Below are 20,818 nucleotides of genomic sequence, written 5' to 3'. Positions count from 1 at the left end.
AAAGGAATTAGATTTGGTTAAATTCTTAGAGTTGGTCCACATCAAAGAAAACATAGATATGCTGGAACCAAACCCAAATTTTAAACTCACTTGTGAACTTTCCAGGTTATCGGATATGTCATGTCCCAAAGGTGTAGGGACCTGAAACTGGATGACACATCTCAGGTCAATGGCCAGGAAATTTTTCAGACATTTTTTCTCTCATCTGAGTGGCATTGTTCAAAGACTTATATCTGGAAAATAAAAAATAGCTTGAATAACCTTGAGAATTATCAAAACTCTTGTTCCTGTTTGAGCAAATTGCAAAATGTAGTAGCCAGCCAACAACTCACCTAGTGCCTTCTTCTGATGCGTCTGAGCCAATTGGAGAGACTGGATATCTCCTCCAATTGGGAGCCATGTGGGCAGTCCCTATGGTGATTTAGGGTCTACCAGCCCACACTCCCTACTGGTACTAGTGAGTTACTGGGGTATGGCTGCAATCTGAGCACTGCCTGCAGACCTGGGTGTGAGATCTGCGAGGCCTCATGCTCCCACTCAGGTCACCTTTACCATGCACTATCCCAACTCTCTCCCCAGCCTTTATCTAAGTACTTTCTTGGCTGCTGGCCAATCAAAACACTGGGCTGCATCCAAACTCTAAATTCTCCTCAGTGGTTGTACTGACCTTCAGCCAAAATCTGGATGAGGAAACTCCAACTCCACATATGGGGATGAGGAGTTTATTTTGAAAGGGATGCCGGCAAATTTAGGTTGAGTTGACAGCTGTGTTTACATGGATGCCATATCTGTTGATGAAGAAGCCTTCTCCTTCTTGCTTAGGTTGCATATATAGTTTTAGAGCGGGAAAACATAATATTCTAGCGCTCTCAGACAAGTCCAAAATCAGTTCCTAGTCACTATCACAAAAACAGCTCCAGTAATATACCTTTAACCTTTTTACTCTTATCCATGTTTTCTCTGCTGTGTCCTGGAATTATCTGTAAACTATTGTTTATTTAAACACTGGATTTGCCCCTGTAACACTGAACTCATTGTTTTTCCTCCAGCCACAGATATTTCTCATAGCAGATTTTATAAGCTTTGAATAAGGTTATCCCTCTCCTCCTGATGATACTGTTTTAAAGCTAGTATATATGTTACAAAGGTGAGAACTAGGGCGGGGCAAAGGAATACTTTGCCAGTTGGAAAAAGCAACAGAGGGTCCTGTGGCACCTTTGAGACTAACAGAAGTATTGGGAGCATAAGCTTTCGTGGGTAAGAACCTCACTTCTTCAGATGCAAGCCAGTTGTTACATGTTGTGACCTTTATGTTGAAATGCCCCCAATTTATATTACATTGTTAAAGATAAGGGTGCAATAAAAACCTAACTAAGGCTACATCTACACTATGGACCATACAGTGACACAGCTGTACCACTGCAGCTGTGCTGCAGTAAGGTCTCCTGTGTAGCCACTCTATCCCAGCAGGAGAGAGCTCACCTGCCTGCCTAATTAAACCATCCCTAACGAGCGGCAGTAGCTATATTGGCAAGAGAGCATCTCCCGCTGACATAGCGCTGTCCACACCGGCGCTTTTGTCAGTGAAACTTATGTTGCTCGGGGGGGGGAGGAGGGGTTCACACCCCTGACCGACAAAAGTTTTGCCAACAAAAGTACTAGTGTAGACAAAGCTTTAGTTTACAGATTTGAGCCTCTAGGTTGGTTACAGAAAAATTATTTAGTAGAGAACCACTAGGTGACACTCTGAATGAGAAAAATGAAACTTTATTTAAAAGGAAAATGATTAGTTAAGCAAACAGGCATGCCATGACCACTTACCCAATACTGCAATTATACTTACACTCAAAGATGAAATAATGTATCAATGGGTGATAAAGCCGTTGACAGCAGAGTGAAGTACAGCCTTATAATCCTGGAACCTAATGGTACCCTGCTGATGTTAGTTGGAGCTCTTCCCAAATTAACAAAACTACTCCTTTTATAATCCATTATCATACTAATTAACATTAAACTACGCCTTACCATAATTATATTTCTGATAACTCCTTATTGCCTCTTTACATTACACATTACTGTATTTAAATTGACATCTACACCAATGTCCTTCCCATACTATCAATATAGATAGCATTTAATAAAACATTCACAATTCTCAAAAACACTATTAAAAACCTTGTTTAAACCAGTTATAACCATAATGTAATGGCAACATAACCTTGGCTCATGTCCTTGCTAACTTCAATTTTCGCATCTTACTGTCTCCCACTTATCTGTAACTTTTCCACACTAGCAATCTCAATTTCCCATACTCCTCTACACTTAGGCTAAGTTTAGGCCAAAGTCTAATTTCTACTTAACATATTTTATATACTACACTGTTAGTTTTTCCAGTATATTATACCAGAGTATAGATCTGTGTGGCCCTTAAATAAGATAAAAGTTTTGATGGAGCATCTTGGTTTGTTTTCAAGGGGCTGTATGTCTTTTAAACAAAAAACAAAACAAAAAATAGTTTGTGAGAACCCAGCTCTCGTGTCTTTGTGTAAAAAGCCTTATTTACAGCAAAAACCTTAAATGTGTGTAGTAGAATCCTGAGAAAAAACAAACAAAAAAAGCTTTTAAAGCAAAAAAAAAAAAAAAGCTCCTATATTGTGTATAAAACAGGGATGTTTGAGACATGTGTTTGAATACAATAGAGCTGACTCACCCTGTTGAACTGAATGGTTTAACCACACCCCTACTGACTCTACTGCCTTGAGTCTATAGGTGTAAGTCTAGATATGATTATCCACCTTTGTTTCCATCAGAGTTAAATATGTTAGTGATCAGTAATTAAGTTTGATGGTTGTACACCCACAGTAGGGAAGATGGGTGGGTGGGGATGGTGAGCTCTGATTAATGCTAAATTAAATAAAATCTCAGGAGTTTGTAGAATGCTATTGGACAGTTTAAACATAACCCCAAGAGTTTGTAAACGCTATTGGACAGTTCAAATAAAACCTCAGGAGTTTACACAAAGACACGAGTTCATCTGGGTTCTCACAAACTATTGTTTTGTTTTGTTTTTATTTAAAAGACATACAGCCTCTTAAAAACAAACCAAAATGCTCCATCAAAACTTTTATCTTATTTAAGGGCCACACAGACCTAACAGAAACACAGATAGTCACAAAGCCTTTTTCAATAGATATTTTTATTTACAGCTACCAAGCTTTATATCGCATGATTGTTCCCTCACCATTCTCTAACTTAATCCTTTTAGATTTCTTACAAATAGACTTTTTCTTAAGCAGGGTTCGGTAACTGTGCAGACCAGACGGTCAATATAATGCGCTAAGCGGGTATCCTCCGGTTTGGTCATTTTCTTTAAAACACTGTCGGGTGTCGAGCACTTTTCACAGCATTTACCAAGGTCACCCCTTGTGCTAAATTTTCTTGGGTTAGGTACAGACATTGCAAAGCATAACCTATGGCAATAACAGCATTTAATAAGCTTTCCAAACACAGGTCAGCGCACAGGTCCTGGAACTTGCAGTTTATATCCTCTGAAGTCCAAGTCATACAGTCATGGTGCCGTTGGCCTGGTGCGTCTATGACACAGCCCTCACAGTCTTTGAAAAGCTTCTCCTTTAGGCAGTGATTAAGGACAGCATAAACAGCAACACATACAATAGACTGCATGATTTTTTTTACGCTCATGACACAGCACTGGCTCTGTTAGTTCTATGCCAAGGGTTCTCCTTAAATCCATATAGCTGTCATCCTCAGCGTCCTCATCAGCAACTTGTACCGGCATTGAGCAAAAATAAGATGGGCTCAATTCATCTTCGCTGTCTGATGCAATGCTCTCCAGGGCCTCTAGAAAGGTATCATTGAGCTGTCAAGAGATTTTCAGAAAAGAAACAACTGTAAGCCCCACGCCTATTTTTTTTTAAGATTTACACAACCCCGGCTCAGCTCCTACTGGTTCCATGCAGCTCATTGGTCTGCCTCACAAATGGTTGGGTTTTGGGGTCGGGTTCCAGCGTATCCATCAACAGCTGGGTCAAAAGGCTCCCTTCAGCCGCTCCCTCCTCCTCCTCGGAACTATCTATCACTGATGTAGTGCTTTCTCTACAGGCATTTGAAGGCCTTCGGCGCTAAAACAAATTCTGAAGTTTTCACAGAGGTGGTGAAAGAGTCGATGTTTCCTCTCAGTGTTTCCACGATTTCTGAAACACGCATTCTTGAAATAAGATGGCCTCTTCTGTGCATCGCTGGGATTTACGGGCCGGGTTCTGCCAGCCGGCCAACCGTCAAGGTCCACAGATTGGGGGGGTTCCGGCTTAGACCTACATGCTACCCCTATTCTGATTGGTACACATTTCTCTTTTGGGACAGCCTAAGGGGGCTGAAACCCACCCCAATTGGTAGAGAGCAATGGGAGGAGTTCTTAGAGGGGTCACATGACCCACTTCCAGATGGCTCACCCCACCCCCGAACTTCTCCCAATTGGTCAAATCTCCTCTTGGGGTGGTCATATGGGGGCAAAACCCATCCCAATTGGTAGAGGACGATGGGAGGAGTTTTTAGAGGGGTCAGAGGACACCCCTTGCTTTGAGTCATGTATCCATCTTGACCCCGGAAGTAATACCCCACATGACAGGTCTTAGGGTGACAGATGGGCAGGGCCTGACAGGTCAGGGACGGGGACAACATTTGATTGCTGGTAAGCCCCTTATAATATCAGCAAAGTGCTCCTGGTGTGACTGCAGTTTATATTTGCAAAATTGAGCTTTTGCAGGTAAAGCTTATTCTAGCCTCCCCAAGCAAAATAAGCTATCCCAGTGAATTTTTGCTGGTATGACTGTGTCTACACTAGGGACAGTTATGTCAATCAGAGATCACACCTCTTACACATCCCTAACCAACCTAGCTCTGCTGACAAATGTTTGTAGTGTAGACCTAGCCCTAGTTTAAATTGTAATGTTATGTCCTGGGAATCCCAGGATGTAGAAACTTGAGCTAAATTAGAGCTGCCCATTGATATTTGCAATTTTTACTAAATTATTTTGTTCACAGACATTTTAGACATGTAAAAAATCTATTAGCTCATCTTATTCATCCTTCTTACCATGCAGAGTTGTTCCCTGTTTTCTAGTGCTTTGCCTACTTTAGTTTAAATGATTAAAGCAATGGGGCTTCCAACATTTCCATAATAAGATAATTCCACAGTCTAAGAAGTCTCACTGTTAAGAAATACTTCCTGTTGTGTTATTTCGGTATATTCTAATGTGTGGGGTGAATGTATAGCTCATGAAACCAACTGGGCATAGTGCAGAAAAGCAATGTGTAAGCCCCCTCACACAATTTGCCCATGCACCTCCATTTTAAACTGTAACGCCCTTTACTATTCCATTTCTGAACCTCTCTCTAAAACTCCTAATTGTACGCAATTGTAATTAGTGTTTGCGATGCAGACTCTTATCCAGCAGGGACCAGGATGTGATCAAACAGACTTGGATCGCTCATTACAGTAGTTCTCAACCAGGGGTCCGGGGCCCCCTAGGGGCCTCAAGCAGGTTTCAGGGGGGCCTCCAAGCAGGGCCAGCATTAGACTCGCTGGGGCCCAAGGCAGAAAACCGAAGCCCCACCGCATTGGGCTGAAGTCCAGTCCCTGAGCCCCGTTACCTGGGGTTGAAGCTGAAGCCTGAGCAATGTAGCTTCATGGGGGCCCCTGTGGCATGGGGCCCCAGGCAATTGCCCTGCTTGCTACCCCCTAACACCAGCCCTAGCTTTTATATGCAGAAAACCAGTTATTGTGGCACAGGTGGGCCGTGGAGGTTTTCTAGTATGTTGGGTGGGGACTCTCAGAAAGAAAAAGGTTGAGAACCTCTGACTTATTACTTTGTAATGACTAAAGAAAGTAGAAAGCAACAGAGTGTCCTGTGGCACCTTTAAGACTAACAGAAGTATTGGGAGCATAAGCTTTCGTGGTTAAGAACCTCACTTCTTCAGATGCAAGTAATGGAAATTTCCAGAGGCAGGTATAAATCAGTATGGAGATAGAGGTTAGTTCAATCAGGGAGGGTGAGGTGCTCTGCTAGCAGTTGAGGTGTGAACACCAAGGGAGAAGAAACTGCTTCTGTAGTTGGATAGCCATTCACAGTCTTTGTTTAATCCTGATCTGATGGTGTCAAATTTGCAAATGAACTGGAGCTCAGCAGTTTCTCTTTGGAGTCTGGTCCTGAAGTTTTTTTGCTGTAAGATGGCTACCTTTACATCTGCTATTGTGTGGCCAGGGAGGTTGAAGTGTTCTCCTCCAATTTTATATATTGCCATTCCTGATCTCTGACTTGTGTCCATTTATCCTCTTGCGTAGTGACTGTCCAGTTTGGCCAATGTACATAGCAGAGGGGCATTGCTGGCACATGATGGCATATATAACATTGGTGGACGTGCAGGTGAATGAGCCGGTGATGTTGTAGCTGATCTGGTTAGGTCCTGTGATGGTGTTGCTGGTGTAGATATGTGGGCAGAGTTGGCATCGAGGTTTGTTGCATGGGTTGGTTCCTGAGTTAGAGTTGTTATGGTGCGGTGTGTGTTAATGAAGAGGTGTGATCCCTGACCAACATTCCAGCAAGAGCACCTAGTGTTAACACAGATATACTGGCAAAACATTTATGGGAGATAATGCTGCCCACTTCTTAATTACAATGCACCTGAAAGTGAGAACAGGCATTCACAGGGCACTGTTGTAGCTGGTGTGGCAAAATATTTATGTTCCAGATGCACTAAAGATTCATATGCCTCTTCATGCTTCAGCCATCGTTCCAGAGGACATGCATCCATGGTGATGACGCTCGTCAAAAAAATAATGCGTTAATTACATTTGTGACTGAACTCCTTGGGGGAGAATTGTATGTCTCCTGCTCTGTTTTACCCACATTCTGCCATATATTTCATATTATAGCAGTCTTGGATGACGACCCAGCATATTGTTCATTTTAAGAACACTTTCACTGCAAATTTGACAAAATGCAAAGAAGATATCAATGTGAATTTTTTAAAGATAGCTACAGCACTTGATCCAAGGTTGAAGAATCTGAAGTGCCTTCCAAAATCTGAGAGGGACGAGGTGTGGAGCATATTTTTAGATGTCTTAAAAGAGCAACACTCTGATGCGGAAACTACAGAACCCAAACCACCAAAAAAGAAAATCAACCTTCTGCTGGTGGCATCTGACTCAGATGATGGTCTGCACTGCTTTGGATCGTTATTGAGCAGAACCCGCCATCAGCATGGACGCATGTCCTCTGGAATGGTGGTTGAAGCATCAAGAGACATATGAATCTTTAGCGCATCTGGCATGTAAATATCTTACGACACCGGCTACAACAATGCAATGCAAACGCCTGTTCTCACTTGCAGATGACATTGTAAACAAGAAGCAGGCAGCATTATCGTCTGCAAATGTAAACAAACTTGTTTGTCTGAGCAATTGGCTGAACAAGAAATAGGACTGATTGGGCTTGTAGGCTCTAAAGTTTTACATTGTTTTATTTTTGAATGCAGGGGGGTTTTGTACATAATTCTACATTTGTAAATTCAACTTTCATGATAAAGAGATTGCACTACAGTACTTGTACTCAGTGAATTGAAAAATACAATTTATTTTGTTTTTTACAGTGCAAATACTTGTAATAAAAATAAATATAAAGTGAGCATTGTACACATTGTATTCTGCATTGTAATTGAAATCAATATATTTGAAAATGTAGAAAACATTAAAAATATTTAAATAAATGGTATACTATTATTGTTTAACAGTGTGATTAATCGCGATTAATTTTTTTAATAGTGATTAATTTTTTTAATCATTTGACAGTCATAATTAATATATGTCTGCATATTATCTGTATCAATCTGCAACCTCCATTTGTTTTTGTTGTTGTTGTTGTTTTTGTAAAGGCCATTTTGATTGTAAATCTGTTCTGTGCTTTCACGCTGGCTCTGTAGCCTTCATATTGAGCTTGAAACACATTGGAGGTACCAGGAGAAATTCTTGCACCTAGCAGAGAGCTAACAATGGAGAGTTATTAAACCTTGGTGACTTCCATTCAAATGGAAGTGCCCTCAGATAAAGGGCTGATTACCACCCAAGGAAATCCACTTCTCCCAGGTGGGCTGGTAACCAAGTAACAAATCACCTGATGGGAGATTTTGGTCACCTGATGGGCACTTGAAGCAGATCAGAGAGGTCACCTGACAGACACCATTGGAAGTTATAAAATGGCATGGTCTGCTCTGAGTAGCTGTCTCTCAATGACCAGAATAAGAAGGCAAAACTGAGTTGGAGTAAGGAAGAAAGGAGAGGGGATACAGCAGACTCCTGGACTTCCTGAACAGACACTGACTGAATCCCAAAGGACTCTTAGAGTGGTGAGTAAAGTGAGGCAGGGATTTGCATGCAGGTGTTTCTTATTTTGCATAGATCTGAATATCTCTTGTGTTGTCTATGAGTAAAGTGTGATAGGTTTAGAACTCCTCTGGCAAGGTCTGTGTTTTCTTGCTTCAGCTATCACCTGTGTTCCCAAAGGGTTAAACTATAAACCAGAGTACCCACAAAGACAAAGTTCTGAGAAAGAGTGTGCTTGAGCTACTGAGGTGTCTTGGGGAATCAACACTGGTCCTGGAGCATAGGGCAGCTGTACTTTGGGGGTCTCGCTCCTGAGAAGTGATACCAGACAGAGCATCTATGTCCAGGAATTAAGCCTAGAGGCCAAAGAGAGAGTGGATGAAGCCTGCTGAGACCCAGGGGAGCTCAGAAACACATCAGATCCTAGGTTTGGATCCAAGCACAGCAGCCTGGTGAGAGTCCAGCAAGGGGGAGTTCACTCAGGTCTGTGACACTACACTTCTGCAGGTATAACTCATTTCCCACAGGGGGGCTGGAATATAAAGCACAATATAAGATGCATCCATACTAGGACTGCTTTGCTGGTATAGCATACTGGTATCACTATACCAGGCCTCAGAAGTATAAGACCAATTTTCCAAGCTTATGCAAAGCATAGACTTGATGAGAGAGATAGCAGAGCATCTACTTGATGCCTTTACTTTCACTAGTTAACATGCAGGAAGCACAGTGATTCCAGATTACGATATCTAAAATACATGAAGAACTTTCCCAAAATTCATGTGTTCAAATGCAAAGCTCTGGTTTTAGTCCATATCTAAAAGTGGCTAAAGCTTTGTCTTCTAAATTTGGCCATGACTTTCATGTTCTTTTAAAGATATCCATGACTTTTAAATATCAAATGAGAGGTGTACTAATAATATCTTTTCAACTAGATGGATTATTGGTTTGATGTTTTATGCAAGTGGATGAATGTGATAGTGTGGTGATTTGGGGAACTTATGAATACAACTTATGAATTCTCATTGATGTTTGAAGTTATCACTATGAAAATTGCTGTATCATGAATGTGCCTCTATCTGTGTGAGACAAGGTGGTTGAGGTAATAGCTTTTACTGGACCAACTTCTGTTGGTGAGAGAGACAAGCTTTCAAGCTACACAGAGCTCTTATTCCTGGGATCAACCTCTATCTCTATGTCCACTATTGCTGACAAACCTTAAGTATGCATCTCCCAGACCAGGTACAATGATGGGTCTTTAGAACTCAAAGACCACCTGTTTCAGGTGAAGCACTTTTAAACAGTGAGTTTGCTGGAGCCTAGGAGAAGATACTTCCTCCAGTGGTCTGAAGGGAGGAGGAAGTAGAGAGAGTGGCTCATATCTTGAGATAGAAGTCTGGGAGAGGATGCGTTTAAGCTATGGGGAGGGTCGGAAGGGTCAGCATGGGTTCAAGAGGCTGGCTGAGCAAGGGGCCACGTGGTTGCAGCTTTCAGGAGGGGATGCCAGAGTGTGTGCCCAGGGGCCCAAAGACAGCAACAGTGCCTGAACTGCATTCAGATTCTGGGATCTTAAAACACACGGGGACTCAATGGCTGGGTCCCCACACAGCAATCCAGTGAGTGACCAGAATTGGGATGGTCATCTGGACCTGTGACAGACAGTAATAGCTATGAGTTCAGATTCACTGAGGTCTGCAAAGTTACTCCCTGGCATTCATAGGTGACTAAGGGTCTGCAGGAACTCCATGGCAAACAGCCAAACCTGTCTGGTTCTCAAGGACAGCTTTAAATCCACAGAGTGAAAAGAGAAGTGTAAAAATAAACAAACAAAACTTAGCCAGGTTGAGTTTACAAAGGTCAGATCCAGCCTAGCAATTTCTCTGTTCAAACCTATTAACTCAGGGGTGGACCGGCCGTTTCACAGGCTAGGACATTATGCTACAACCCCAAACAACATGCCAACAGTCTCAAGTGTCTTAAGCTGCTTAAACAGCTTAATGGCTTTAAGCAGCTTTGAAGACTTAGGCACTTAAAGCTTATAAAGGAGCTTAAGCTGCTTATGCCACTCTAGGACTTAAAGATGGCCCAAGGGTGTTGCTCCTCCACTGGATGAGTGAAGTGGAGCTGGCCCTGTGCAGTTGAATGAAGGAGTGCTGCTGCCACTTCCCTGCCAGAGAGGGAGTGCAGAGGAACCATCATTGGTGCTACTCCCCAGATGGGTCACCGAAGGCAAGATACCACATCTCAACTGTACCTGTAGCTTCTGCCACAGTGAGCCAGATTCTCACCTGGTATAAATCAGTGTAGCTCCACTGAGGCTGAGGATTCTGCCATGTGTGTACAAATATATGAATAATAATTGAGTTTTGTCATGTTTTGACAAAAATGTTCTTTCAAATAATAATTAACAACTTACTCTATCTCCCGGGTTTTTTTTTCCCCTCCTTCTTTTTCTTCCAAGGCTACTTGCCTTCCCCCCATTCCCTTTTCTTCTGTTTGGGTGTCTCCTTTATTCAGTCTCTTTCAGTCTTTGTGTCTTCTTCAATGAGCTCTTTTCTAAGAGGTCACTAAAGTGATTCCACTACAGTGATGTTCCCCTGTGAAGCAGCCAGGCTTTGAGCCAGTCTGCCCCTGCAGCAGACTCAGGCCACCAAGGGGCAATTCTCCATACCCACCACAGATTCATGTAATTTTAGAACCTCCATCATGTCAAGAAGAGCATGAGCCGGCAAAAGCAATCTAGCATATCCTAGCCATACAGCTAGAAAGGACCAGTGGCAACCAGTCAGAACCCCCCGTTTGTGGATTACACAGTATACTGGATGAGGAATTGGAGCTAGACTTCAGGGGAAGGAATGTGCTATCCACAAGCTGCATCAAAGGGCTTGTCTACCTGCAGTGCACACCAGGGGCATGTGATTTATGGAGTGCTCAAATGTACTGTGCTCCTACTGCCTCATGTAGACTCTGCTGACATGCTCCAAGAAATACCTAGATTGTGCTAATGGAGTCCCGTGAACTAGGTACCTCTTACAGCATGACAGCAGAATCTACGTGAGGCAGTTGAAGCACTGTACATTTGAGCATTCTATAAATCACACATCCTTGCTGTGCACTGCTGGTGCTGTGTAGACAAGCCCAAATTTCCTCTGGTTCCAGACAAGCCCTTTGATGCAGGTTGTGGGCTCAGGAAGGAGGCGTTATTGAGGGAAGGTGGAGAGCTGGACTGTTACCTCTTGATGCAGGAACCATCTTTTTGTCCTGTGTTTTTACAGCACCTAGCACACTTGGGTCCTAATCTATGACGAGGGCCTCTAGGTGTGATAGTAATACAAATAATTAGTAGTAATAATAATAATAATAATAATCCAGGGAAACAGCTAGTTAGTTTTCCAACAAAGCAACACATATTTACCTATGTGTGTGTTTCTGGTAGTGCTCCAGATTTAGTAAGTGCTGTACAAACACACAAGAAGGCCCAGTCCATGCCCAAAAGAGTTTACACAATTTAGAAACTAGACAGTTAAGTACAATTGAGTGACTCATTATTGTGTTGATGGGCATTACCGTCCTGCAGTCCCATTGCCAATTGTCACATGTGTTTCTGACCCATAGAAGCAGGGTGGTGATTGCCACCATGACACCAAGTAATGTGTTTAGGCATGTGTGTTGAGTATGTTTCCCTCAGTTGTGCACTGCTGTAGGTCCCACTACAGACTTGCCTAACCCTTGGCTTTCTGACACTGGCTACAGCTTGCCAGCCTCCCTGGTGGAGTCTCTCTAGGTTTTGGCTGTCTACCAAGAAGGATGAGGACAGTGGCTCAGACTCCCTTCCTCTCTCGTCCCTTGTCATCTAATTAATGCTGTTCCTGTCCTTAGCTTCTTGCCCCTCTCCTCCAATGAGAGAGACACAGAGGAAGTCCGGGGAAGGAAAGCTAAGCAGCAGGTTGGGTAAGAGATGGCATTGCAACAGCAGCAGCAGATTCTAAGAAGTGGACTCCGAACAAAAAGAGAAGCCTGTGTATGACATAATGGATAGGGAAGGAGGAGAAGAGAGAACGAATGGGGGAACAATAGTGGATATTTGGTGGGGAAGAAGAAGAAAAGAAAAGATACTTGATAGAGAGGACGTGTAGATGAAACATAGTGTGAGAAGACTGAAGAATATGGGCGGTAGAGATTGGTTTGGGGAGAGTTGTGCCATGAGGTGCCTACTTTATGAGAGTACATGTAAATTTGCATATGTATTTATGTGGAAATTTTTCTTAGGCTTTTTGCCTAGCTCATGTACGCAGGTCTGCTCCCTAGTACACTTATGCACAGCTCTGCTGCTGGAGTGGAAACAATTTGCTAGTTGCTAGGCAAGTCTCTGTGGCTTCTGAGTTTGGGGCCCACCTGAAAATTACGGCAGAGGAAAACACAATTCCTGTTCATTTTCCTTAAGCTATATACAGTATGTGGGACTTGCTGGCAAACATCAGTGCACTGCTAAAGCAGATGCTGTTATACCATTCATGCCTGCAGAACGGATCAGGGCCAATTGAGGGGGGAAATTCTGGGGAATTTGGGCTCCACACAAAGAGCAAGTTAAACCCTAAGTTCGTGCAACTCCAGCAACAGCAGTGTAGCTACTCTACACCTGTTTACCCTAGGCCTTCATTGGCCCAAATAATTCTTATCTAATCTTGTGGGAATATGGGAGGACCCTGTTCCATTCAAATATTTTGTGACACAATTGAAACTGAGGAAAGTTTTGGGGGATTTTTTCTTAAGCATGTGACACTCCAAATATTACATTCATGCAATATTAAGATCTCAGACTTAAATAAACAAGCCAGGAAATGCAATAATGAAGATATCTCATACATAATGCATCCACATTGCAGATACCAAATATTTAGATATAAAAATAACAGAATAGCTAATCATCTAAAATATTTTGCATATGCAATGTGCATAGCTATTGTTACTGAGGTTTGTTATATTTTGCAAGTCTTATCTTCTTTATTTGAATGTATAGCTTTAACCTGGTATAAATGTAGGTTTTTCCATTTAATTTTTTGGGGAAATAGATGTTATTTTTGGTCTTCTAAGAAAAGGTGTGTGGGAAGGGGGGAGAAAATACTAGTTTTTAATCATTTTAAATGGCCCTTCTAAGCACATTAGTTATATCCTCTCTGATGTGAATGGAGGATGAGTTGAAACCTTTTCTGCTGCTGTTTGCCTGCAGTGTAGACAGTTTTCTGCAATGGTAGATTAAACAAGCAGCAGCATATACAGCTATATTGCGAAACCACTCTCTTCAGACTGTCACACACGGCCCTGATAAAGTTCCCTCTGCTGGACAGACACTCCCCTGACTCCATAGTTGGATCTCCAGACCCAAGGGCTCTTAAGCTTTCCTAGGTCTCAGTTGGCTGCAGCACTGTCTCTCCCCTTGGCCTCTCTGGGTATGTCTACACTGAGCACTAACCCTAGGTCTGTGGGACCCAGCTTGTGGACTTGGTGTTTCCAAGCCAGTGCTTGAGCATCCATACTGCATTGTAAACCTGGGTTTACACTTGCTGGACCCAGGTCTCACAGCCATGCTAACACATCCATACTGCATGACACAGACCTTCTGACTCAGGTGTGCAGCTGCGTCGACACTGCAAAATGAGATGGCTTGCACCTGAGTTGCAGTGGGACTCAGGTTCCCTAGCACAGTACTAGGACCAGAGTCCTGAGTACTTGTTGTCCTGATTCAGGCTGATTTGCAATGTGGATGGAAGGGTGGCTTAGGCGCACACCCAGGTCAGATCCTGAGCTTAGTGTGCAGTGTAGACATACCCTCCGACGCACTACTTGGTACAGACTCTGTTTGTTACCCCCTCAGCTGCCCTCCAGCCCCAGGAGAACTACTTGCCAGTCCCAGATATCTCAGTATCTACTTGCCGGTCCCAGATATCTCAAGCACACCCGCTTCTAGAACTCCAACATTGTGGTCACTCTGGGTTTCTAGTTTAACTCTTCAGGGACACAGGATAGGGGAAGAAAACAGACACAAAGATAGGCTCTGCAAAGGTTTCTAAACAGCCACTTTTGACTGTAGCTAACACAAGGAATATACAGTTCTAGACAAAATAATAAACACACCTATCTGCATTTCACAGTCACAATTTCTTCACCTTGAGTATTCCCTTGGCCTTAAATCTGTTTTCTAAGGAGCTTTTTCTCTCCTCCTTGCCCTCCCACACTTGACTTCCTCTCTGAAAAATGGAAAGAGTGAGTCTGTCTGTTGTATTCCCTCTCTTTTTCTTCTTTTTTTTTTCTTTCTGTCATTCTTCTCAAGTGGCCAATGAGAGACCCTCTCTTTTATAAGCTCCATCCCCTTTGTCAAGAGACCCATGAACAATCTCCCCAGATGATTAAAGTCTTCCACCACGCAATCTGTTGCTCAGTTACCAGTCCTCTAGAGTTCAGACCTGAAAAACTCTTGTGCCATGGGTGGAAGCCATCTCTTTATCCAAGAATGCTCCATTTGAATGGACGATCATTAAAATTTAACGACAGTCTATTGTTAGCCCTTGTAATTTTAGTGCAAGATGGAGGTAAAAGACAGCAGAAAGGCAAAGACCAGTCTTACAATCAAAATGGAGTTTGCAATCTGATACAGACAGTTCATAATCTCAAACAGAATTCATAAATTGTATATGACAAATTCCCCAAATCAGACTTTCTACAATAGAAAAATATAGAAACTATGTAAGTTTAGGATTTGCAGAAAGTTGTGGTATGTTGCAAAAATCACATGATCAGTGTGATTTTCTTCTGTCCCTGATGTCACATAGTTTTGAGGGAGAGCTTTGCTGTGATTTTCAGTGAGTATGTCTACATTGCAATTAATGACATGGATGGCCATGTCAGTTGACTCGGGCTAAGAGGCTCGGGCTTAGGGGCTGTTTAAGTGTGGTGATAAAATAATCAAAATTTACAGATAGGCAAAGTAAGTAAAATGCTGTTTGAGAAATTATTAAAGTTTTGATTTAAGGATGCACCTCTACCCCGATATAACACGACCTGATAGAACACAAATTCAGATATAACGCGGTAAAGCAGCGCTCCGGGGGGCGGGGCTGCACACTCGGGTGGATCAAAGCAAGTTCGATATAATGTGGTTTCACCTATAACGTGGTAAGATTTTTTGGCTTCCGAGGACAGCGTTATATCGAAGTAGAGGTGTATTTACTTGTATATTTTGACATATGATGTTGACAATTTGTGTTTTGATGGTTATAAAACGTAGACTGTTGGAATCTCATCACCTATTGTCATTATATTATTATTCTCTGATCCTCCATAATTTCCCAAAACTGTGATAATTTAAATAGATACAATTTCAAAAAAGTTTAAAACTCCTAATCAACAGTGAAAATTGAATCAGTAAAAATAGGAAAAAATGCTTTAAATAAATATTATCGATCAAAAAGATTTAAAAAACCATATTCTGCCAACCATATAAATATCTTAGTAGTTGCCTATTGAACATGTTCTGAAGATTGATAACTTTGTTTTCAAACATAGTTTGTTTTAAACAAATAAATACATTATCCTACAGTCATCACCACAGACATTATAGCATTATTATTGTAAGAGTTAGTGTTTTGGATCATTGCTGTAGAATAGAGTAATATCCTTTATTATACTGTCCCTCAAAGAGGACTAGCCACATGTTAAGTGCTATAGCTTAGCTGTTCTTAAATTAGTGGTGAGAAGAAAGAGGGGAAAAACCAACAACAAAACAAAACATAACTGTTCTTTTTTTTCATTCTGAAAAGGTGTATATATTTTTTCCTTTCTCAATAACTCAGTAATGGCCTTAGGGATTTTCCTTAAATTGGAAAAGAAAACTCATCCTTGGGTTCAGCCTAAGTTTGGAAAGTTTCAGCCCTAAAAGAGAATTTTTCTTAAATATAAGCAAGAGAAAACAGGGAAGTTTCTATGCAACCTTAACTATAGTATGTTATCACAGATTGCATTATGCATTATACCACGTATACAGACCATGATTCAGCAAAGCACTTAAACACGTGCTCAGCTTTAAACAGGAATTTAATTCCCATTGGCTTCTATGAAACTTTAACTTATGGTTAAGTGCTTTGCCGAATCAGGTCCATAGTTATGTTTCGGGTTCACATTCCACTGTGTGTCTTGACTGATAACACTTTTTTATTTATTTATTTTACATTTAACACTGATCTGATTAGTAAGATAACAAATATGCACTGATCAGCTGATGTACATGAAGCTCTCAAGCCTGTTGCCGGGCAGATCACCAGGTGCTAGCAAATTGCCCAACCCTGTTGCCAGGCAGATCACCAGCTGTTGTTGAGCTGCCAGGCATTTGTTGGTCCAATTACTAGCTGCTCACACTACAAAAATTAAAGGGCCGGTATCCTTATCCTTCCTCCCTCACAGCAGGTCCACAATCTCCTTGAAGATTCTTTTGTTCCTCCTGTTTAGGATCACAGCTGACCTCTTCCCCTCCTTTGAGCTCACCCATTTCTATCGGGAACCAGGATAATATGTGAGAGCATGAGCAAAGTTGCTTCTTCTTGCTGTTCCCCTCACTTTCATCCCTTGCTCATCTCACCCCGAAACTTCCCGCTTCCTATGCACCCCTAACTTTTTAAAATAATGTTTTTAACCCTATATAGAACTTGCTAACTTTTAAAAACAACCTTTTTTTCCTCACTACTGATGCTTTTGCAGACCACACTTCCAGAGATGGCTTCATCTAACTGCTGGATATAGAGTGGATTTTCTGTGTACTTCAAAGCACACATTTGTGGATGTTGAGAAATGTATGGAAATCTCAGCACCAACCCAACTCTTGTACTCTGCTCAAAGCCAGACCGAGAGCAGGGTTGGTTTTGATATTTTAGGACAGGAGCCAGAATCCACAATATTAATCCTGCTTGACTGACCTTCCCACTCACATTCTTGAGTATACAATTTACCCTAGCTGCCAGCCACCACTGTGTTCACTTCAAACACCCCTCACTTTGATGACTACGGGGAATGCTGGATGAACAAGTCAGACAGTCATCAACTAAACTGAGTCAAGGACTTTGCAGAGGCCCCCGGCCGCCGAATTGCCGCCGAAGACCCGGCGCTTCGGCGGGATCCCCCGCCGCGGGTCTTCAGGGCACTTCGGCGGTGGGTCCTGGAGCGGAAGGACCCCCCTCCCCCCCCCCCCCCGTCATCAAATTGCCGCCGAAGACCTGGAGCGGAAGAAGCTCCGGGGGCCCGGGCCCCACGAGAGTTTTCCGGGGCCCCCAGAGCAAGTGAAGGACCCCGCTCCAGGGGCCCCAAAAAACTCTCATGGGGGCCTGGGGCAAATTGCCACACTTGCCCCACCCCGGGCGGCCCTGTGTAGAAGAAACAACAGGAGCAATCATTAGACAGGAGAGAGAATGTGAATGCACAGCAGATGTTCCAGCCACCTATGGGGCGGGTGGCAGAATTCAGAGAAGAAGAAACTACAAGATGTGTGCATATCAGCTCAGTCTGAGCACATTTCACCAGCAGCTAGGCCACCCAGTTCTTACTTAATATTATCACCGCTAGTACAGTACAAAAACTGCTGCATCATATGGTATGCTGTATGGGCTGTGATCGTTTGCTCCTCACCTGAGAGAACTCATCATCGGTTGGCTTTGAACAGCAATAGTGTTCTAGTTAACTATGAAGTAAATGGACTTTTGTTTGATTTGTAACCATCTGATGCTATAACGCATTCCCACTGTGGAAAATCAGTGCCATAATATTTTACCCACTGTATATTAAGTTTGAACAGTCTAGCTAATTGAAAATATTATGTATGTACAATGTGGCTAAGTTATGAGAATCAATGTTTCTTTGCTTATAGTTACTAGAAAATCAACCTGTATATACTTGGATTAGCTCTCTGCTTTCTTTGTTAAAGAAAATTTGCTTTATTTAAGATAATTTGGTTTACCAGCTATTATGGGAGCGAGTTGTTGTGAGCCTTTCTGAAGAGAAGGAAAATTAAGCTCTTACCTCAGCGAAGTAGAATGGAGTTAAAGGTATTCAGTCTGAAGCACTCTGTCAAATACTTGAGGGAGCAGGGTTGCCAAAAGATGCTGCCAAGTGTATGTTGCCAAGTACTTGCTGCAGTCACAGTGGAGCAAAGGGAAAAGTCTAGAGGACTAGAGAGGGTGGCAGGTGTAGGGGACTGCTGGTGACAAGCCACAAAGGAAATAAGAAGATCCGTGACTACAGATTTTATCATCTCCCTTATTGTGTTCTTAGATATATCTAGAGCTTGATAAAATTTTATCATGGAATGAACAAGGTATCTTTTAATAGTACTGTGTGACATTTCAATACTCTTGCTTGTGTCCTATCAGTCATTTCTTGGAAATAATACTGTAGCACAAGTGGTAGACCTATGAAATCAATGATTTAACTGAAACAAATATCTGAGATGACACTTCCTCATAAGTAAGGTGACCAGATGAAAAATCAGGACAGGGTTATAGGTGCCTATATAAGACAAAGCCCCGAATATTGGGACTGTCCCTATAAAATTGGGACATCTGGTCACCCTACTCATAAGTGCATGTAGGCATATGTGTCAGCCTTTACATGCTCAGCAATAGCTCCCACACAAGCTGGGACGTTAGTACATGTTTCATTGAGAGAAGGAATTTTGACCAGGACACCAAAAGCTGATCCCCTTTTTCTTTTGAAAAGCATCATGAGATCTTCAACTTACTCCTGGCCAGCCCCCAGAAATTGGTCTTATTTTGTAAGTAGCTTAGAAAATGTTCTGGATGCTGTACAGACATTCAGGAAGACAGTGGCTGTCCCAAAGAGTTTACAATCTACAATGTACAAGAAAAGTGATCATGGTGATGGCTGGCATGTGACTTGTTAGTAACAATGTATTTTTATTCTACACAGTTATACGTTTATTGTACGCAGTTATATTCCCTCTGTATTTAGCACTGATGTGACTGCTACTGGAATACTGTGTCCAGTTCTGGTGCCCACAATTCAAGAAGGATGTTGATAAGTTGGAGAGGGTTCAGAGAAGAGCCACGAGAATAATTAAAGGACTGGAAAGTGTGCCGTATAGTGATAGACTCAAAGAGCTCAATCTATTGAGTTTAACAAAGAGAAGGTTAATGGGTGACTTGATCACATTCTTAAAGGGGAAACTAAAATTGGATAATGGGCTCTTTAATCTAGCAGAGAAAGATGTAATAAGATCCAATGGCTGGAAGTTGAAGCTAGATAAATTCAGACTGGAAATACAGTGCAAATTTTTAACAGTGAGGGTAACTAACCATTGGAACAACTTACCAAGTGGTATGATGATCGTTTATCCGTCACTGTCAATATTTAAATCAGCATTGAGTTTTTCTAAAAGATATATTCTCGAGTTCAAACAGGAATGTATTCAGGGACGTTCTATGTCACACAGGAAGTCATAATGATGACAGTGGTCCCAGCTATGCTTACAAAACCTCTAGTTCCTTATCCCAGTCCTAACCTACCTAGTCCCAGTCTCCATTCCTCAGCCTTCTCATCTTAGTCCCAGTCTCATTGCCCTGCCAGCTCCAGTTCCACATCTGGCTCCTCATCTGATCTATCTCTTTCCCGCACTCTGGCCGCCAGTTGCCCTTCCCCACCCAAGTTCCCTGTCCCCACTAGTTTCCAGCCCCAATCTCCCTCCCTGGGCTCCTTGTCCAATTTGAATGTCTCCCCGCCAGCCCACTCCCCCAGCTCCTTGTCCCAATCTTTGCCCAGCAAGTCTGTTTTTCCTCTACACCCTGGCTCCTTGTCAGCTCTGTCACCCCTGCCTCTTCACCTCCATCCTGCAGCCCCACTGGTTCTCAGTCCTAGTCTTCTTGTCCATCCAGACCCAGTCTCCCCCACCCCAAGTCCCTCATCCATTCTCAGTCCTCCCCTCATCTACTGGCTCCCAGTCTCCACCCAACCCCTATTTGCCTCGCTTATTCCTAATCCAATTTTTTTAGCTCAGCTAGTTCCAGTGTCTCCCTCCACCCCAACTCCTAGTCCCAGTTTTCCTCCCCACCCACCTCAAATACCTAGTTCCCCCCCCCCAGCTCCTTGTCCCAATCTATTCCCCATATCCCCCTGCCCCTAAGACCAGCTCTTATACCCTCTGCATTTGAATCAAGCAGCTCGCTCCTCCATGCCACCTGGGCCCAGCAGTGGGGTTACTGAGAGCATAGGAGAGACCAGCTTCCTGCTCTCATTATGGGTGCCTGGCCTTGGCATGGCCCACAGCAGCTCAGATCTGCAATGGCACAGAAAATCCTTCAGAGCCCCAGGCTGGAGCATGCCCTGTGTAGACAGACTCTTCTGGGGATTAAACTGCTAAAA

At 42.7% G+C, this 20,818-nt stretch overlaps 1 long non-coding RNA gene across 1 annotated transcript; it reads right to left on the bottom strand.

Annotated features, from left to right (window-relative positions):
- Positions 1-1,751: 1,751 nt before the first annotated feature.
- Positions 1,752-20,292, bottom strand: LOC101951334 (uncharacterized). Its single transcript, XR_010597956.1, has 2 exons — positions 18,464-20,292; positions 1,752-3,880 (listed from the first exon to the last, which is right to left on the bottom strand). It is a non-coding gene; the product is annotated as an uncharacterized LOC101951334 (long non-coding RNA).
- Between the last annotated feature and the right edge of the window lie 526 nt (positions 20,293-20,818).

This window comes from Chrysemys picta, chromosome 1 (assembly GCF_011386835.1).
Source record: "Chrysemys picta bellii isolate R12L10 chromosome 1, ASM1138683v2, whole genome shotgun sequence".
Lineage (NCBI taxonomy): Eukaryota > Metazoa > Chordata > Testudines > Emydidae > Chrysemys > Chrysemys picta.
This window is presented reverse-complemented; position numbering and strand designations above follow the sequence as displayed.